Genomic DNA, 19,681 nt, shown 5'->3' with positions numbered 1-19,681 from the left:
ATTGCATATTGGATGCAATCCAATGCTGAACATGCACAGGTGAAAGCAAGGCACAGGAAATGTTGCAAACGGTCCAGTGAAATTGAGCAAATTGCTACATTTGCCACCTGAAACGTGCTTCTTTGACCCTGAAAAGAATTCTCAGAAAGTGTTCAATGACAACTTGCTGGGCTGATTTCAATTCAATCTGTTTTTGGAAACCGGATCAGAGAAGGGGTGCACTGTTCCCGGAGATACTGCAATAACGGGTCAATGCGTGGAGTGGACAGAGCAAGCTCCATTTCCAGCTCCCTGTTCTAAAAATCCATTTAATATATGGTCCCCAAATAGGGGACGTATCAGATATTAAACTGATAAGAACAGATTTTTTTTTTTTTTTTTTTTTTTTTTTCCCTCAGATGGGGAATTTCACGGTCTAGAAATCCAAAACCGAAGAAACATACCCAAACAGCTGTGTCAAAATTGAAACACAAAAAGCCGTTCCCATCATCATCGGAAAAATCTTTCTTTTTTCAAAATACATATTTACATAACAAAAGAACAAATCAAGAAGTATTAACAAAATATCTCCACTTTTTAACCTTCCAAATTCCTTCCGCATCCACCTCCCCCTTCCTTTTCTTATCCCACAAAAAACAAACATATATCTTCCCCAAAATCACCTTCACGGTATTTCTAACCTCAATATTCTTCCTCTTGAACACATGCACATTTCTCACATCCCATAACACTTCCTTTATACATGCAAGCATTAACCACAACACTCTCTCCTTCACTCCATCACACAACCCTAAACCAAACATGAACAACTCAAAGGATAAAAAATTCACACCACACAGTTCTTTGCACAAAGGACCCATTCTTCCAATCACATCTCTAGCATACTGACAATTCCAAAACACATGTATTACACTTTCACACCCACCACAACCTTCTCTCGGACACCTCTCACTCCTCACTAAACCCCTATTTCTCTGAAACTCTCTTACTGGTAACACTCCATGCAATGACTGCCACACAATCTCACTCTGTCTGTTTGTCATACCATCCATCCGTACTTTCTTCCACACCTTTTGTACATCAGCTCCTCTAACCATATTGATATCACACTCTATCTCTCTACACTCAATCATTCTATACACAGCCTTCTTCTTTTCCACTAGTCTTACATCCACATCACACAACTCATACTTCACCAAAAACTTATAAACCCACACATACCATACAGGAACCTCAAAAGCAACCGGACACCTCAAATCCCTTTCTCTCCATTTTAACTTAAACAGATACGCTCCAAATAAATACCTACACATAGATGAAAATTTCCCATCCGCCCTTATCACTTTCAGCACATACACAACAATATTCACACCAAAAAAAACTTCCAAATTTGGAAAACCCAACCCACCTTTCTCCAATCTCTTCACCAAAATTTCTCTCCTAGCCCTCTCCATCTTTGAATTCCATAAAAACACAAACAGAATCCTATTCAAACTCCTCACACACATATACCCTGGTGGAAACACTACTGCTACATACAAAAAAATCGGCAACACCACACTCTTTATAACTAAGATCTTTCCAAAAAACGTAAGGTTTCTCAACCTCCAAAAACACAGCTTCCGCTCAACCTTCTCTTTCGCATCATTCCAACTTTCCTTCCCATCCAACTTCTCTGAAAACTTCACACCCAATATTTTAATAGGCCCATTAACCACATTCACTCCAACATCCCTACTTAAAACACCATTTCCAAATACCTTACACTCACTCTTTTCCCAATTAACCTTAAATGCAGACGCACCACAAAAAAAGGACACTAATAACTTCACCCGCCTCACCGAACATTCTGAATCGCACAATACACACACATCATCCATATAACCACTAACTTTCCACTCTCTACCCCCTCCTCCTGGCACTTGCACGCCCCTAACCACCTTATCTTTCCTCAGCATACACAACAAAGGCTCAATTGCACAAATAAAGGCCACAGGTGACAAAGGACACCCTTGACGAACCCCTGAAAAGACATTCACTCTCCTTCCCACATAACCATTCATCAAAACACAACTGTAAATATCCTTATATAAACTCCTCACTCTCCCAACAAAATCAGCTGGAAAACCCATTCTTAGCAACACACTAAACAAAAACCCATGCGATAATCTATCATACGCCTTCTCAAAATCTAAACTCAACAAAAACGCACTCTTCTTTCGCCCCATACAGTCCCATAGACAATCTCTTAGCATACACACACAATCATGTATACGCCTCCCAGGTACCGCACAACACTGTTCATCCCCAATCACACTCTCTATCACATCACGCATCCTATTCGCCATTAATTTTGCATAGATTTTATAATCACAGTTTAATAACGTTATCGGCCTCCAATTCCTCAAACTCTTCAAATCCCCCTTTTTAGGTATCAACACAACCATTCCCGCACACATACTCTCAGCCACCTCCATATTTAACCACATATACTTACACACCTCCACAAAGTCATTACCAATCACATCCCACATCACTCGATAAAACTCTACTGGGAGACCATCCTCCCCTGGCGTCTTATTTAGCGCCATACTATTCATCACCTTCCACACCTCATCACTAGTCACCTCACACATCACACTCTCCCTTTCCGTCTCAGACAACTTACTTTCTAACATATTTAACACATCACTCTCCAAACCCTCATCCCTCCACTTCACTGCATACAACTCCTCATAGAACTTAGCCACCTCTTCACACATATCCTCACCACTCACTTCTCTTCCATCCTCCCCATTCAGCACACTCATACTCTGTTTCTTCCCAAACACCTTTTTAAAGAAAAAACGTGAACATTTCTCATCATGTTCCATTTTGTCAATTTTTGCTCTAAAAACTATACTCCTCCCTTTCTCTAACAAAAAGTCATTAATTTCCTTTTTCACCTGTAATATCTCTTCTTCCACTTCCATTCCTCCTTCCCTCAACTTATACAATACACTCAAACGTGCATTCAATTTAACAAAATTCTCTCTTTTAATAGCTGCACACTTATACCCTAAACTTTTAAAGAATATTTTTGTTTGTCTCTTCACCCAATCCCACCAAACACAAACATTCCCAAAACCATTTTTACGCTTACACCACCCTTCATACCGTCTTGCATACTCCTTTCTCACATCTTCACTCTCTAACAACTTCACATTTAACTTCCACAACCCTTTCCCAAACACTCCACCAACCTTTATATCCACCTCACACTTCATACACACATGATCAGAAAACAAAACATTTTCTTGCTTATAATCAACAGCAGTTATATTTTTTGAAATAAAGCAATAATCCAACCTAGATTGCACCCTTCCACTCTCAGAAAAAAAAGTATTCAACACAGGACTCACACTACACACACGCTGCATATCACCCAGATCAAAATCACTCACTAACTCCAACAAAGCCTTCCCTGACACATCCACATTCACTTTCCCCACATCACAATTCATATCCCCCACAACCACTACAGGCATCCTCCCTGGAACAAAAAGCTTAACTTTTTCAAATAAAGCTTTACGCTCATTCTTATCAACCGGCGCATAAATATTAATAACACAAAACTTTACATTCCTATACTCAAAATTAGCCAAAATACACCTCCCTACCTCAATCACCAGATAATCATTCAAAACCACCTCTCTCCCTTTAACCAATATTCCCACCCCATCATTCTTATTACATGCACTCCCTGACCACACAGACGCACCATAAGACCATTCATCCCCTTTCACACCATCCACTACCCCACACTCTTGTAAACAAAAAATAGATGCATTTTGCATAGCTAAAAACTCAAAAATTGCAGCTCTCCTAACTTTACTTTTAAAGACTCTAACATTTTGTGAAATTATGGTAAACCCCATATTTACAAAATCCACACTTCAACTAACTACACAGAAAATAAAAGCCTTTGGCCTAAACCAAAGCTCACAAGAGAAAAAAACAACACATTTAGTGCAGTATATGGTAACACTATCCAGCATCACCACTATCCTCCTCCACCATCTGAATTGAACAACAAGTGTCTGACCCACTGATCTCACCACCCTCAGTCCTCCTTCTTGCAGGGCCAATCTTTCTCTGAGGAGTACTACTCTCCACCTCCTCATCATCTCCATCATCCTCCCGCCGACTCTTTTTTGCAGCTCTATCGTCATCTGACTCAAACTCCTCAATATGTTCGGGATTAGACAAATGCTCAGGGCTATCCACCTCCGAAATTTGCGCATCGCTCTCCGCGGCGTCCATTGCCTCACTAAAAGTCATTATTTCAGGCAACTGCCCCTGCACTTCCATTTCAGGAAGATGCGCCTCCACCTCTGCAGCTGCCCTCCAAAACTCCTTCTCTTCCCTCCTCCACTCTTTTTCCTTCTTTTTCTTCTTCTTTTCCTCCTTTTTCTCCTCTTTCTCTGCCCTAGAACATGGCCTCAGACTCACACTCTCTGAATCTGGAGGGGGCATGGCTCTACTCGCACTCCGCCTCCTTCTCTCTTCCTCCTCCCTCTCAATCCTTGCAACTTCTTTTACAATTCTTGCCCTTTCCCTCCTGGCCAACTCTTCCTCCATTTGCTCTTTGTCGGACCGCCTAGGTGCACTATTGGGACAGTCTTTATACATATGTGTACTACTCCCACAGACATCACAGGTTTTAGGCGAAGGACATTGGTTAGCAGCATGCCCCTCTTTCCTGCAATTTCGGCAACACTGTCCTTTAGTACACTCTGTCTGTACATGTCCGAAACAAAAACATTTTCTACAGAAACGAGGCTGTCCTGGGTACGTCAAAAAGCCTCTGTGACCTGCCACAGAGAAATTTGCAGGAGGGTGCCTGAAACCACCCACACTATCAGGGTCCCTCTTCAATTTAACACGAAACGTATATTTACAGTTGAAGATGCCCAAGATATTCACCTGCCGTTCTCCTAACTTTACATACTCACAATATTGCGAGAGAAAGCTCTGCAACAAAGCCGGGTCCGTGAAGGGGTTATACACAGTCACAGTTACCTCTTTTTCTTGTAACCCAAACAGTGGTATCCAGCCAACTCCTTCCAGAAGAGGATCCTCAGCATTAGCCCGTAGCCACTCAAACACATTCAGGCAAACGTTTTGGTCCACAAAAGTCACGTCGTAATTACCTTGACGAGGAAATTCGTTGCAACTGAAGATCTCCGTACGCTTTGCTCCAGCCTTTTCCTCGATGAGATCCCGGATGATGAATACCACGTTGTTCTTGGCTCCATTGCTCGGGTCCACGGTCAACCGGATGGTGTTCTTGACAAAATTCATAGCGATGGACTGTCGGTATATTCTACCACAGCAGAAAGAAGAAAACTTCCCACGAGGGACGTCACTCGGACACGGCCTATAGCCGGGGGATCACAACCGGATGCAAGGGGACTAAGCCGACTCCCCAATAGCAGCAGGGGGGTGAAGTCCCACCAGAGGTGAGACGATCCCCCCAGGCCAAGGAGCCGGGTACCCCAAGCACCTCTCAGCCAAGACCAGGGCAATAAACCCTGATCTTAGCCAAAAGGCCGAGAAGCGATAGCCTGAAATGGTTTGCCACTCCGGACGCCCCATGGCCTACAACCAGGACCCACTGTGGAGAGAGCCCAAAAGATGATTGCCCAGGGGAAGACATTTTTTTTCTAAACTCTGGATGCCTTCTCAAATGGCAGTTCTGGTGTGTGTGGGGGTGTGTGGGGGGTGTGTGGGGGTGTGTGGGGGTGTGTTCAAGTTGGACCCAACGCGTTTTTAAAAAATCTGCCTAACTCCGCCTAATCTGCATAACTCCGCCTGATCTGCATAACTCCGCCCATCTGAACACACCCTCCATCCCTTTGGCGCTCCAGAGTGCAACTATTAGTGCAAGTCTGCAAATTGCCCCTTTAAAAAAAGACAATCCCCCAACCATGTGGTCTGCTGCTGTTCCAGCAGCAGACTGAAGACGGCGCCATTTTTCTCTGCCTTAGATAAGTCCAGAGCCCATTGTGACACGTGAGCGTTCCGGAGTCAATGGCTGAAGGCCCCATTGTGACAGCAGCAGGTGAAGGTTGGTTCCGTGCACAGATTCTATCTACTTCAGGCAGGCAGCAGCAGCAGCGCACCCAGTTGGTCAAAAGCATTAGAATACTACTCACACAGTACAAGACAAAATAGACAAGACTAGCACATTCAAGATCATCACAGACACCATTTTTCCTTCTTTATTGAAATACATATCATACACCACATAATTAAAAGTCAGTGGTCCACAAGAGGGAGCCAATGTTTTACAAAGGAATTTGTGCATGCGGTCACAAATGTAGTATGTATGGCCGAACTACTCGTAGGATACTTCAATTTAAACACTTCATGCTGACAGACAGACAGCAGGCAGGGGCCTAATTTTGTAGATGGCACAATATATTAGCAACACTGTTACAAAGGCCTCATTCGGGCCTACATCTTAACACACCTGTTGCAACCAGCAAAGATTGCTTGATTGCTTGCATATTGGATGCAATCCAATGCTGAACATGCACAGGTGAAAGCAAGGCACAGGAAATGTTGCAAACGGTCCAGTGAAACTGAGCAAATTGCTACATTTGCCACCTGAAACGTGCTTCTTTGACCCTGAAAAGAATTCTCAGAAAGTGTTAAATGACAACTTGCTGGGCTGATTTCAATTCAATCTGTTTTTGGAAACCGGATCAGAGAAGGGGTGCACTGTTCCCGGAGATACTGCAATAACGGGTCAATGCGTGGAGTGGACAGAGCAAGCTCCATTTCCAGCTCCCTGTTCTAAAAATCCATTTAATATATGGTCCCCAAATAGGGGACGTATCAGATATTAAACTGATAAGAACAGATTTTTTTTTTTTTTTTTTTTTTTTTTCCTCAGATGGGAAGTTCCACAGTCAAGACTCCACAACTTTATGGAACTCATCTCCCAAAACAGCAAGCCACATACACAATGTAACCGCCATTCCCATCATCACTGGAAAACACAACATAAAAATATTTGTTAACAACACAAAAAAACTCAAGATACATTAAACAAAATGTTTCCACTTTTTGGTTTTCCAAACTCCCTCTGCATCCACCTCCCCTCTCCTCCTCTGATCACACACAAAACAAAAATACAATTTTCCCAGAATAATTTTAATGCAATTTTTAACTTCAATATCCTTCCTTTTAAACACATATATATTCCTCACATCCCACAAAACCTCTTTTATACATGCCATCATTAACCACAATACTCTCTCCTTTTCCCCACACATACCCAATCCAAACATAAAAAGCTCAAAAGACAACAGATTCACCTCACACAGCTCCTTACACAAACGACCCAACCCTGCAATCACACTTCTAGCGTACTGACAATTCCAAAACAAATGCACCACGCTCTCACTTCCACCACATCCACTCCTCGGACACTTCTCACTCCTCACTAAACCCCGATTTTTCTGAAACTCCCTCACCGGTAACACCCCATGCAATGACTGCCATACAATCTCACTCTGCCTGTTTGTCATACCATTCATCCGTACCTTCTTCCATACTTTCTGCACATCATCCCCTCTTACCACTTTAAGATCTGGTAAGGACAGCCTGTAAACTTGTCCAATGTCACATTCCATCTCTCTACACTCAATCATCTTATATACAGCTTTCTTCTTTTCTAACAATCTCACATCCACATCACAGAGTTCATACTTCACTAAAAATTTGTAAACCCACACATACCACACAGGAACCTCAAAAGCCACTGGGCTCCTAAGATCTCTTTCACTCCATTTCAAACAAAACAAGAAATTTCCAAACAAAAACCTGCACATACATGCATACTTCCCATCCATCCTAATCACACCTAATACAAACACCATAATATTCACGCCAAAAAATACATTCAAATTTGGGAAACCCAGTCCCCCCTTATCCAAACTCTTCATAACAATTTCTCTCCTAGCACGCTCCATACATGAACCCCAAAGAAAGACAAACAAAACCCTATTTAATCTTCTGACACACATGTAGCTTGGTGGAAAAACCAACGCAACATACAAAAAAATCGGTAACACAACACTCTTAATAACTAAAATTTTACCAAAAAACGTAAGATCCCTCAAATTCCAAAAATTTAACTTACGCTCCACTCTCTCTCTCACATCCACCCAGCTTTCCTCTCCATCCAATTTCTCCGAAAATTTCACGCCCAAAACCTTTATCGGTCCACTCACCACATTCACTCCAACATCATCGCTCAGACTCCTCCCCCCAAAATTCTTACACTCACTCTTCTCCCAATTCACTTTAAAAGCAGAAGCTCCACAAAAAAAAGAAACCAACAACTTCACACGCCGTGCCGAACACTCTGAATCACACAACACACACACATCATCCATATAAGCACTCATCTTCCACTCTCTCCCCCCACCCCCCGGTACTTGCACACCCTGAATCACCTTATCTTTTCTCAACAGACATAACAATGGCTCAATTGCACAAATAAATACGATAGGGGACAAAGGGCACCCCTGCCGAACACCCGAAAACACATTTACTCTCCTCCCCACATTTCCATTCAACAACACACAACTATAAATATTCTTATACAAACTTCTCACTCTCTCAACAAACTCAGAAGGAAATCCCATCCTCACCAACACACTAAACAAAAAAACATGCGCCAACCTATCATACGCCTTCTCAAAATCCAAACTCAACACATAAACCCCCTTCTTACGACTCATGCAGTCCCATAAACAATCTCTCAACATACACAAACTTCCATGTATTCGTCTTCCAGGCACCGCACAACATTGCTCCTCACCCACCACACTCCCAACCACGCCACGCATCCTGTTGGCCAAAAGCTTCGCATAAATCTTATAATCACAATTCAACAATGTGATCGGCCTCCAGTTTTTAAGATTTTTCAAATCACCCTTTTTTGGCAATAACACAACCACCCCTGCACGCATACCATTTGCTATCTCTGCATTCGCCCACATATACTTACATACATCCACAAAATCCTTCCCAATCACATCCCACATCACACGATAAAATTCCACCGGTAAACCATCCTCCCCCGGTGTTTTATTCAACGCCATACTACACACCACCTTCCATACTTCTTCATCTGTCACATCACCCATCAAACTTTCTCTTTCTATCTTATTCAAACTATTTTCCAAACCACTCAGCACCTCACTCTCCAAACCTTCATCCCTCCATTTCACAGCATACAAATCATCATAAAACTTTGCCACTTCCTCACACAAGTCCACACCACTCACTTCATTTCCATCCATCCCATTCAAAACACTCATACTCTGTCTTTTCCCAAAAACTTTTTTAAAGAAAAAACGCGAACACTTCTCATTCTTCTCCAAATTCTCTATCTTGGCCCTATACACAATACTCCTCCCTCTTTCTAACAAAAAATCATCCACTTCTTTTTTCACTTTCACCAAATCTTCACTCACATCCATCCCTCCGGCCCTCAACTTATACAACACGCTCAATCTTGCATTTAAAAAAACAAACCTTTTCCTCTTTGCAGCCGCACACTTGTACCCGAGTTTTTTAAAAAAACTCTTGGTTTTCCATTTAACCCAATCCCACCATTCACACACGCTTCTGAAATCACTCCTGCATCCACACCAATCTGCATAAATTCTTTTATACTCCTCTCTCACACCCCCTCCTTCCAGCAAACTCACATTCAGCTTCCACACACCTTTCCCAGCCACCTCATTAACATGCAAATCCAATTCACACTTCATACACACATGATCCGAAAAAACCACACTCTCCTGTGCATAACTAACAGGAATCATATTTTTAGACACAAAACAATGATCTAACCTAGACGCCACCCTCCCACTATCAGAAAAAAACGTATTTAACAACGGTGCTATCTTGCATGCACACTGCATATCCCTTAAACCAAAATCACTCACCATATCCATTAACACTTTCCCTGCCACATCCACATTCACACTTCCCACATCACAGTTCATATCACCCACTAACACTACAGGCACTCTCCCAGGAATAAAAAACTTAATTTTTTCAAATAACACTTTACGCTCCTGTTTTTCCACAGGCGCATATACATTAATAACACAAAAACGAACATTTCTAAACTCAAAATTAGCCAACACACACCTTCCAACCTCAATCACCATATAGTCACACAAACTCACATCACTTCCCTTCACTAAAAAACCCACACCATCATTTTTATTACAAGCACTCCCTGACCACACAGACGCACCATGAGGCCATTCACTCCCCTTCACATCATCCACAATCCCACACTCCTGCAAACAAAAAATTCCTGCATTTTGTGTTGCAAAAAAATCCAAAATAGCCGCCCGCCGCAACCTATTTTTAAAGACCCTCACATTTTGTGATATAATTATAAACCCCATAATATACACAGAACCAAAAACACTAAAGCAAACAACCTACAAAAAGGACATTAAACAACTTATATGAGAAAAAAAAAAAAAAAAAAACATTTTAAAGCAACTGCAATATACAAAACACATTTTAACGGCAAAAGCTATGTACAAAAACGCTTAGAAAAAAAAAGCACATAACTAAGCAGTGTCGCCACTGTCCTCCTCCACCATCTGCGCCGCGCAGCTTTCAGAGCCGCTGACCTCCATACACTCCTCCACACGTGACTTCTTCCGCCCAACTTTTCTCTGGGGCATTCCTGCTTCTGGAACCTCAAAGTCAAAATTTTCCCCACCACCCTCCCTGGGACACTTTCGACCTCCAGGCTCCTCTTGTGAGGAAAAAGCACCTATATTTCTCGGGTCCGATTCAGGAATCACAGGATCAACCAACTCCTCCGCCCCAGACGTATCAAAATCCATCAGCGCACCCAACTCCTCTGTATTTATAACTGGAACCTCCTTTTTTTTCTTACTTTTATTAGTCATAGCACGCTCTTCCTGCTTTGCGGCTCTCCAAAATAATTTGTCCTCCAGCTCCTCCTTCCTCCTTTCAGCCTCCTTGTCCTCCTGCCTTCTATCCCGCCGTCTCTCAACCATAGAGGGCGGAATTATTTCAGCGCTCCGCTGCGCAGAAGACTTGCTTTCCTCCCGCCTCCTCTCCTCTTCCCGTTTCTTTACCTCCTCCTCTCTCTTTTTCTCCTCCTCCTGCCTCCGCTCCTCACGCTTTTTTCCTTCCTCCTCCCGCCTCTCCTCCTCTCTGGTTGGCCTCCTCGGCCCAGCATACGGACAGTCCCTATACAGGTGCCCTATGTCTCCACACTGGTCACACTCACGTGGCATTGGACACTGAGCCGCCATATGGCCCTCCTGTTTACAATTGCGGCAAACCATACTTTTCTCACAGGTACTCTGTAGGTGCCCAAACTGAAAACACTTTCTACAGTATAGAGGCTGCCCTGCATATGTCAGGAAGCCCCTTTGCCCTGCTACCGAAAAGTTCGCCGGGGGATGGGCGAAACCTCCCAAACAACTTGGGTCTCTCCTCAGTTTCACACGAAACACATATTTACAATTAAAGATCCCCAAGCAATTTTTTTGCTTTTCTCCACCCTTCACATACTCGCAATAACGAGCCAGGAACTGCTCCAGCAAACTTACTTCAGTGTAAGGGTTATACACCGTCACAGTTACAACTTTCTCCATTAGCCCAAACAAAGGCTCCACCCGCACTCCCTCCAGGCATGGATCACCATCATGACTTCTGAGCCACTCAAAGATAGTTAGGCAAACTGCCTCACTCACAAAGGTAACATCATATGTACCTTGATTCCGGAACTCGTTAACGCTGAAAATGTCCGTCCGATGGGCTCCAGCCTTTTCCTCCAGCAGGTCACGAACCACGAAAACCACATTATTTCGGGCACTTCCTTCCACGACCACACGAATGGTATTCTTGATGAACATCTTCACCTCTTCAGTCTTCTCTGCCGGTACAAAGACCGCAGTAGCAAATCAGCAGCACGCTGCCAGGAATCACTCGCACCCCCTGACCGCGACACAAGATCGCAGCCAAAAGGCCGAGAAGCGATAGCCTGAAATGGTTTGCCACTCCGGACGCCCCATGGCCTACAACCAGGACCCACTGTGGAGAGAGCCCAAAAGATGATTGCCCAGGGGAAGACATTTTTTTTCTAAACTCTGGATGCCTTCTCAAATGGCAGTTCTGGTGTGTGTGGGGGTGTGTGGGGGGTGTGTGGGGGTGTGTGGGGGTGTGTTCAAGTTGGACCCAACGCGTTTTTAAAAAATCTGCCTAACTCCGCCTAATCTGCATAACTCCGCCTGATCTGCATAACTCCGCCCATCTGAACACACCCTCCATCCCTTTGGCGCTCCAGAGTGCAACTATTAGTGCAAGTCTGCAAATTGCCCCTTTAAAAAAAGACAATCCCCCAACCATGTGGTCTGCTGCTGTTCCAGCAGCAGACTGAAGACGGCGCCATTTTTCTCTGCCTTAGATAAGTCCAGAGCCCATTGTGACACGTGAGCGTTCCGGAGTCAATGGCTGAAGGCCCCATTGTGACAGCAGCAGGTGAAGGTTGGTTCCGTGCACAGATTCTATCTACTTCAGGCAGGCAGCAGCAGCAGCGCACCCAGTTGGTCAAAAGCATTAGAATACTACTCACACAGTACAAGACAAAATAGACAAGACTAGCACATTCAAGATCATCACAGACACCATTTTTCCTTCTTTATTGAAATACATATCATACACCACATAATTAAAAGTCAGTGGTCCACAAGAGGGAGCCAATGTTTTACAAAGGAATTTGTGCATGCGGTCACAAATGTAGTATGTATGGCCGAACTACTCGTAGGATACTTCAATTTAAACACTTCATGCTGACAGACAGACAGCAGGCAGGGGCCTAATTTTGTAGATGGCACAATATATTAGCAACACTGTTACAAAGGCCTCATTCGGGCCTACATCTTAACACACCTGTTGCAACCAGCAAAGATTGCTTGATTGCTTGCATATTGGATGCAATCCAATGCTGAACATGCACAGGTGAAAGCAAGGCACAGGAAATGTTGCAAACGGTCCAGTGAAACTGAGCAAATTGCTACATTTGCCACCTGAAACGTGCTTCTTTGACCCTGAAAAGAATTCTCAGAAAGTGTTAAATGACAACTTGCTGGGCTGATTTCAATTCAATCTGTTTTTGGAAACCGGATCAGAGAAGGGGTGCACTGTTCCCGGAGATACTGCAATAACGGGTCAATGCGTGGAGTGGACAGAGCAAGCTCCATTTCCAGCTCCCTGTTCTAAAAATCCATTTAATATATGGTCCCCAAATAGGGGACGTATCAGATATTAAACTGATAAGAACAGATTTTTTTTTTTTTTTTTTTTTTTTTTTCCCTCAGATGGGGAATTTCACGGTCTAGAAATCCAAAACCGAAGAAACATACCCAAACAGCTGTGTCAAAATTGAAACACAAAAAGCCGTTCCCATCATCATCGGAAAAATCTTTCTTTTTTCAAAATACATATTTACATAACAAAAGAACAAATCAAGAAGTATTAACAAAATATCTCCACTTTTTAACCTTCCAAATTCCTTCCGCATCCACCTCCCCCTTCCTTTTCTTATCCCACAAAAAACAAACATATATCTTCCCCAAAATCACCTTCACGGTATTTCTAACCTCAATATTCTTCCTCTTGAACACATGCACATTTCTCACATCCCATAACACTTCCTTTATACATGCAAGCATTAACCACAACACTCTCTCCTTCACTCCATCACACAACCCTAAACCAAACATGAACAACTCAAAGGATAAAAAATTCACACCACACAGTTCTTTGCACAAAGGACCCATTCTTCCAATCACATCTCTAGCGTACTGACAATTCCAGAACACATGTATTACACTTTCACACCCACCACAACCTTCTCTCGGACACCTCTCACTCCTCACTAAACCCCTATTTCTCTGAAACTCTCTTACTGGTAACACTCCATGCAATGACTGCCACACAATCTCACTCTGTCTGTTTGTCATACCATCCATCCGTACTTTCTTCCACACCTTTTGTACATCAGCTCCTCTAACCATATTGATATCACACTCTATCTCTCTACACTCAATCATTCTATACACAGCCTTCTTCTTTTCCACTAGTCTTACATCCACATCACACAACTCATACTTCACCAAAAACTTATAAACCCACACATACCATACAGGAACCTCAAAAGCAACCGGACACCTCAAATCCCTTTCTCTCCATTTTAACTTAAACAGATACGCTCCAAATAAATACCTACACATAGATGAAAATTTCCCATCCGCCCTTATCACTTTCAGCACATACACAACAATATTCACACCAAAAAAAACTTCCAAATTTGGAAAACCCAACCCACCTTTCTCCAAACTCTTCACCAAAATTTCTCTCCTAGCCCTCTCCATCTTTGAATTCCATAAAAACACAAACAGAATCCTATTCAAACTCCTCACACACATATACCCTGGTGGAAACACTACTGCTACATACAAAAAAATCGGCAACACCACACTCTTTATAACTAAGATCTTTCCAAAAAACGTAAGGTTTCTCAACCTCCAAAAACACAGCTTCCGCTCAACCTTCTCTTTCGCATCATTCCAACTTTCCTTCCCATCCAACTTCTCTGAAAACTTCACACCCAATATTTTAATAGGCCCATTAACCACATTCACTCCAACATCCCTACTTAAAACACCATTTCCAAATACCTTACACTCACTCTTTTCCCAATTAACCTTAAATGCAGACGCACCACAAAAAAAGGACACTAATAACTTCACCCGCCTCACCGAACATTCTGAATCGCACAATACACACACATCATCCATATAACCACTAACTTTCCACTCTCTACCCCCTCCTCCTGGCACTTGCACGCCCCTAACCACCTTATCTTTCCTCAGCATACACAATAAAGGCTCAATTGCACAAATAAAAGCCACAGGTGACAAAGGACACCCTTGACGAACTCCGGAAAAGACATTCACTCTCCTTCCCACATAACCATTCAACAAAACACAACTGTAAATATCCTTATATAAACTCCTCACTCTCCCAACAAAATCAGCTGGAAAACCCATTCTTAGCAACACACTAAACAAAAACCCATGCGATAATCTATCATACGCCTTCTCAAAATCTAAACTCAACAAAAACGCACTCTTCTTTCGCCCCATACAGTCCCATAGACAATCTCTTAGCATACACACACAATCATGTATACGCCTCCCAGGTACCGCACAACACTGTTCATCCCCAATCACACTCTCTATCACATCACGCATCCTATTCGCCATTAATTTTGCATAGATTTTATAATCACAGTTTAATAACGTTATCGGCCTCCAATTCCTCAAACTCTTCAAATCCCCCTTTTTAGGTATCAACACAACCATTCCCGCACGCATACTCTCAGCCACCTCCATATTTAACCACATATACTTACACACCTCCACAAAGTCATTACCAATCACATCCCACATCACTCGATAAAACTCTACTGGGAGACCATCCTCCCCTGGCGTCTTATTTAGCGCCATACTATTCATCACCTTCCACACCTCATCACTAGTCACCTCACACATCACACTCTCCCTTTCCGTCTCAGACAACTTACTTTCTAACATATTTAACACATCACTCTCCAAACCCTCATCCCTCCACTTCACTGCATACAACTCCTCATAGAACTTAGCCACCTCTTCACACATATCCTCACCACTCACTTCTCTTCCATCCTCCCCATTCAGCACACTCATACTCTGTTTCTTCCCAAACACCTTTTTAAAGAAAAAACGTGAACATTTCTCATCATGTTCCATTTTGTCAATTTTTGCTCTAAAAACTATACTCCTCCCTTTCTCTAACAAAAAGTCATTAATTTCCTTTTTCACCTGTAATATCTCTTCTTCCACTTCCATTCCTCCTTCCCTCAACTTATACAATACACTCAAACGTGCATTCAATTTAACAAAATTCTCTCTTTTAATAGCTGCACACTTATACCCTAAACTTTTAAAGAATATTTTTGTTTGTCTCTTCACCCAATCCCACCAAACACAAACATTCCCAAAACCATTTTTACGCTTACACCACCCTTCATACCGTCTTGCATACTCCTTTCTCACATCTTCACTCTCTAACAACTTCACATTTAACTTCCACAACCCTTTCCCAAACACTCCACCAACCTTTATATCCACCTCACACTTCATACACACATGATCAGAAAACAAAACATTTTCTTGCTTATAATCAACAGCAGTTATATTTTTTGAAATAAAGCAATAATCCAACCTAGATTGCACCCTTCCACTCTCAGAAAAAAAAGTATTCAACACAGGACTCACACTACACACACGCTGCATATCACCCAGATCAAAATCACTCACTAACTCCAACAAAGCCTTCCCTGACACATCCACATTCACTTTCCCCACATCACAATTCATATCCCCCACAACCACTACAGGCATCCTCCCTGGAACAAAAAGCTTAACTTTTTCAAATAAAGCTTTACGCTCATTCTTATCAACCGGCGCATAAATATTAATAACACAAAACTTTACATTCCTATACTCAAAATTAGCCAAAATACACCTCCCTACCTCAATCACCAGATAATCATTCAAAACCACCTCTCTTCCTTTAACCAATATTCCCACCCCATCATTCTTATTACATGCACTCCCTGACCACACAGACGCACCATAAGACCATTCATCCCCTTTCATACCATCCACTACCCCACACTCTTGTAAACAAAAAATAGATGCATTTTGCATAGCTAAAAACTCAAAAATTGCAGCTCTCCTAACTTTACTTTTAAAGACTCTAACATTTTGTGAAATTATGGTAAACCCCATATTTACAAAATCCACACTTCAACTAACTACACAGAAAATAAAAGCCTTTGGCCTAAGCCAAAGCTCACAAGAGAAAAAAAACAACACATTTAGTGCAGTATATGGTAACACTATCCAGCATCACCACTATCCTCCTCCACCATCTGAATTGAACAACAAGTGTCTGACCCACTGATCTCACCACCCTCAGTCCTCCTTCTTGCAGGGCCAATCTTTCTCTGAGGAGTACTACTCTCCACCTCCTCATCATCTCCATCATCCTCCCGCCGGCTCTTTTTTGCAGCTCTATCGTCATCTGACTCAAACTCCTCAATATGTTCAGGATTAGACAAATGCTCAGGGCTATCCACCTCCGAAATTTGCGCATCGCTCTCCGCGGCGTCCATTGCCTCACTAAAGGTCATTATTTCAGGCAACTGCCCCTGCACTTCCATTTCAGGAAGATGCGCCTCCACCTCTGCAGCTGCCCTCCAAAACTCCTTCTCTTCCCTCCTCCACTCTTTTTCCTTCTTTTTCTTCTTCTTTTCCTCCTTTTTCTCCTCTTTCTCTGCCCTAGAACATGGTCTCAGACTCACACTCTCTGAATCTGGAGGGGGCATGGCTCTACTCGCACTCCGCCTCCTTCTCTCTTCCTCCTCCCTCTCAAACCTTGCAACTTCTTTTACAACTTTTGCCCTTTCCCTCCTGGCCAACTCTTCCTCCATTTGCTCCTTGTCGGACCGTCTGGGTGCACTCATGGGACAGTCCTTGTACATATGCGTACTACTCCCACAGACATCACAGGTCTTAGGCAAAGGACATTGGTTAGCGGTATGCCCCTCTTTCCTGCAGTTTCGACAGCACTGTCCTTTAGTACACTCTGCCTGTACATGTCCAAAACAAAAGCATCTCCTACAAAAACGAGGCTGTCCTGGGTAGGTCAAAAAACCTCTGTGACCTGCCACAGAGAAATTTGCAGGGGGGTGCCTGAAACCACCCACACAGTCAGGGTCCCTCTTCAACTTCACACGATAAACATATTTACAGTTAAAGATTCCTAAAATGTTCACCTGCCGTTCTCCTACTTTCACATAGTCACAATACTGTGAGAGAAAACTCTGCAACAAAGCAGGATCTGTGAAGGGGTTATACACAGTTACAGTCACCTCTTTTTCCTGCAGACCAAACAACGGTATCCAGCCAACTCCTTCCAGAAGAGGATCCTCAGCATTGCCTCGAAGCCACTCGAACACATTCAGGCAAACATTTTGGTCCACAAAAGTCACATCGTAGTTACCTTGTCGAGGAAACTCGTTACAGCTGAAGATCTCCTCACGCTTTGCTCCAGCCTTTTCCTCAATAAGATCCCGGATCATGAAAACGACGTTGTTCTTGGTTCCATTGCTCGGGTCCACGGTCAACCGGATGGTGTTCTTCACGAAATTCATGATGCAGAACTGTCGGTATATCCTACCACAGGAAATAGAAGAAGTACTCCCACAAGGGAAGTCACAGGGAAACGGCCTATAGCCGGGGGATCGCAACCGGATGCAAGAGGACTAAGCCGACTCCCCAATAGCAGCAGGGGGGTGAAGTCCCACCAGAGGTGAGACGATCCCCCCAGGCCAAGGAGCCGGGTACCCCAAGCACCTCTCAGCCAAGACCAGGGCAATAAACCCTGATCTTAGCCAAAAGGCCGAGAAGCGATAGCCTGAAATGGTTTGCCACTCCGGACGCCCCATGGCCTACAACCAGGACCCACTGTGGAGAGAGCCCAAAAGATGATTGCCCAGGGGAAGACATTTTTTTTCTAAACTCTGGATGCCTTCTCAAATGGCAGTTCTGGTGTGTGTGGGGGTGTGTGGGGGGTGTGTGGGGGTGTGTGGGGGTGTGTTCAAGTTGGACCCAACGCGTTTTTAAAAAATCTGCCTAACTCCGCCTAATCTGCATAACTCCGCCTGATCTGCATAACTCCGCCCATCTGAACACACCCTCCATCCCTTTGGCGCTCCAGAGTGCAACTATTAGTGCAAGTCTGCAAATTGCCCCTTTAAAAAAAGACAATCCCCCAACCATGTGGTCTGCTGCTGTTCCAGCAGCAGACTGAAGACGGCGCCATTTTTCTCTGCCTTAGATAAGTCCAGAGCCCATTGTGACACGTGAGCGTTCCGGAGTCAATGGCTGAAGGCCCCATTGTGACAGCAGCAGGTGAAGGTTGGTTCCGTGCACAGATTCTATCTACTTCAGGCAGGCAGCAGCAGCAGCGCACCCAGTTGGTCAAAAGCATTAGAATACTACTCACACAGTACAAGACAAAATAGACAAGACTAGCACATTCAAGATCATCACAGACACCATTTTTCCTTCTTTATTGAAATACATATCATACACCACATAATTAAAAGTCAGTGGTCCACAAGAGGGAGCCAATGTTTTACAAAGGAATTTGTGCATGCGGTCACAAATGTAGTATGTATGGCCGAACTACTCGTAGGATACTTCAATTTAAACACTTCATGCTGACAGACAGACAGCAGGCAGGGGCCTAATTTTGTAGATGGCACAATATATTAGCAACACTGTTACAAAGGCCTCATTCGGGCCTACATCTTAACACACCTGTTGCAACCAGCAAAGATTGCTTGATTGCTTGCATATTGGATGCAATCCAATGCTGAACATGCACAGGTGAAAGCAAGGCACAGGAAATGTTGCAAACGGTCCAGTGAAACTGAGCA

At 43.3% G+C, this 19,681-nt stretch overlaps 1 non-coding gene and 2 pseudogenes across 1 annotated transcript; all 3 read right to left on the bottom strand.

Moving 5' to 3' along the window:
* Window positions 1-211: 211 nt before the first annotated feature.
* On the bottom strand, window positions 212-434 carry LOC138668141 (U2 spliceosomal RNA; annotated as a pseudogene).
* Window positions 435-6,755: 6,321 nt separating this feature from the next.
* LOC138668124 (U2 spliceosomal RNA) lies at window positions 6,756-6,947 on the bottom strand. The gene has a single exon (XR_011319096.1). It is a non-coding gene; the product is annotated as a U2 spliceosomal RNA (small nuclear RNA).
* A 6,311-nt stretch (window positions 6,948-13,258) lies between these two features.
* Window positions 13,259-13,481, bottom strand: LOC138668140 (U2 spliceosomal RNA; annotated as a pseudogene).
* Between the last annotated feature and the right edge of the window lie 6,200 nt (window positions 13,482-19,681).

This window comes from Ranitomeya imitator, chromosome 2 (genome assembly GCF_032444005.1).
Source record: "Ranitomeya imitator isolate aRanImi1 chromosome 2, aRanImi1.pri, whole genome shotgun sequence".
Classification (NCBI taxonomy): domain Eukaryota; kingdom Metazoa; phylum Chordata; class Amphibia; order Anura; family Dendrobatidae; genus Ranitomeya; species Ranitomeya imitator.
Note: the sequence above shows the minus strand (reverse complement) of the source record. Positions and strands in the feature narration are given on the sequence as shown.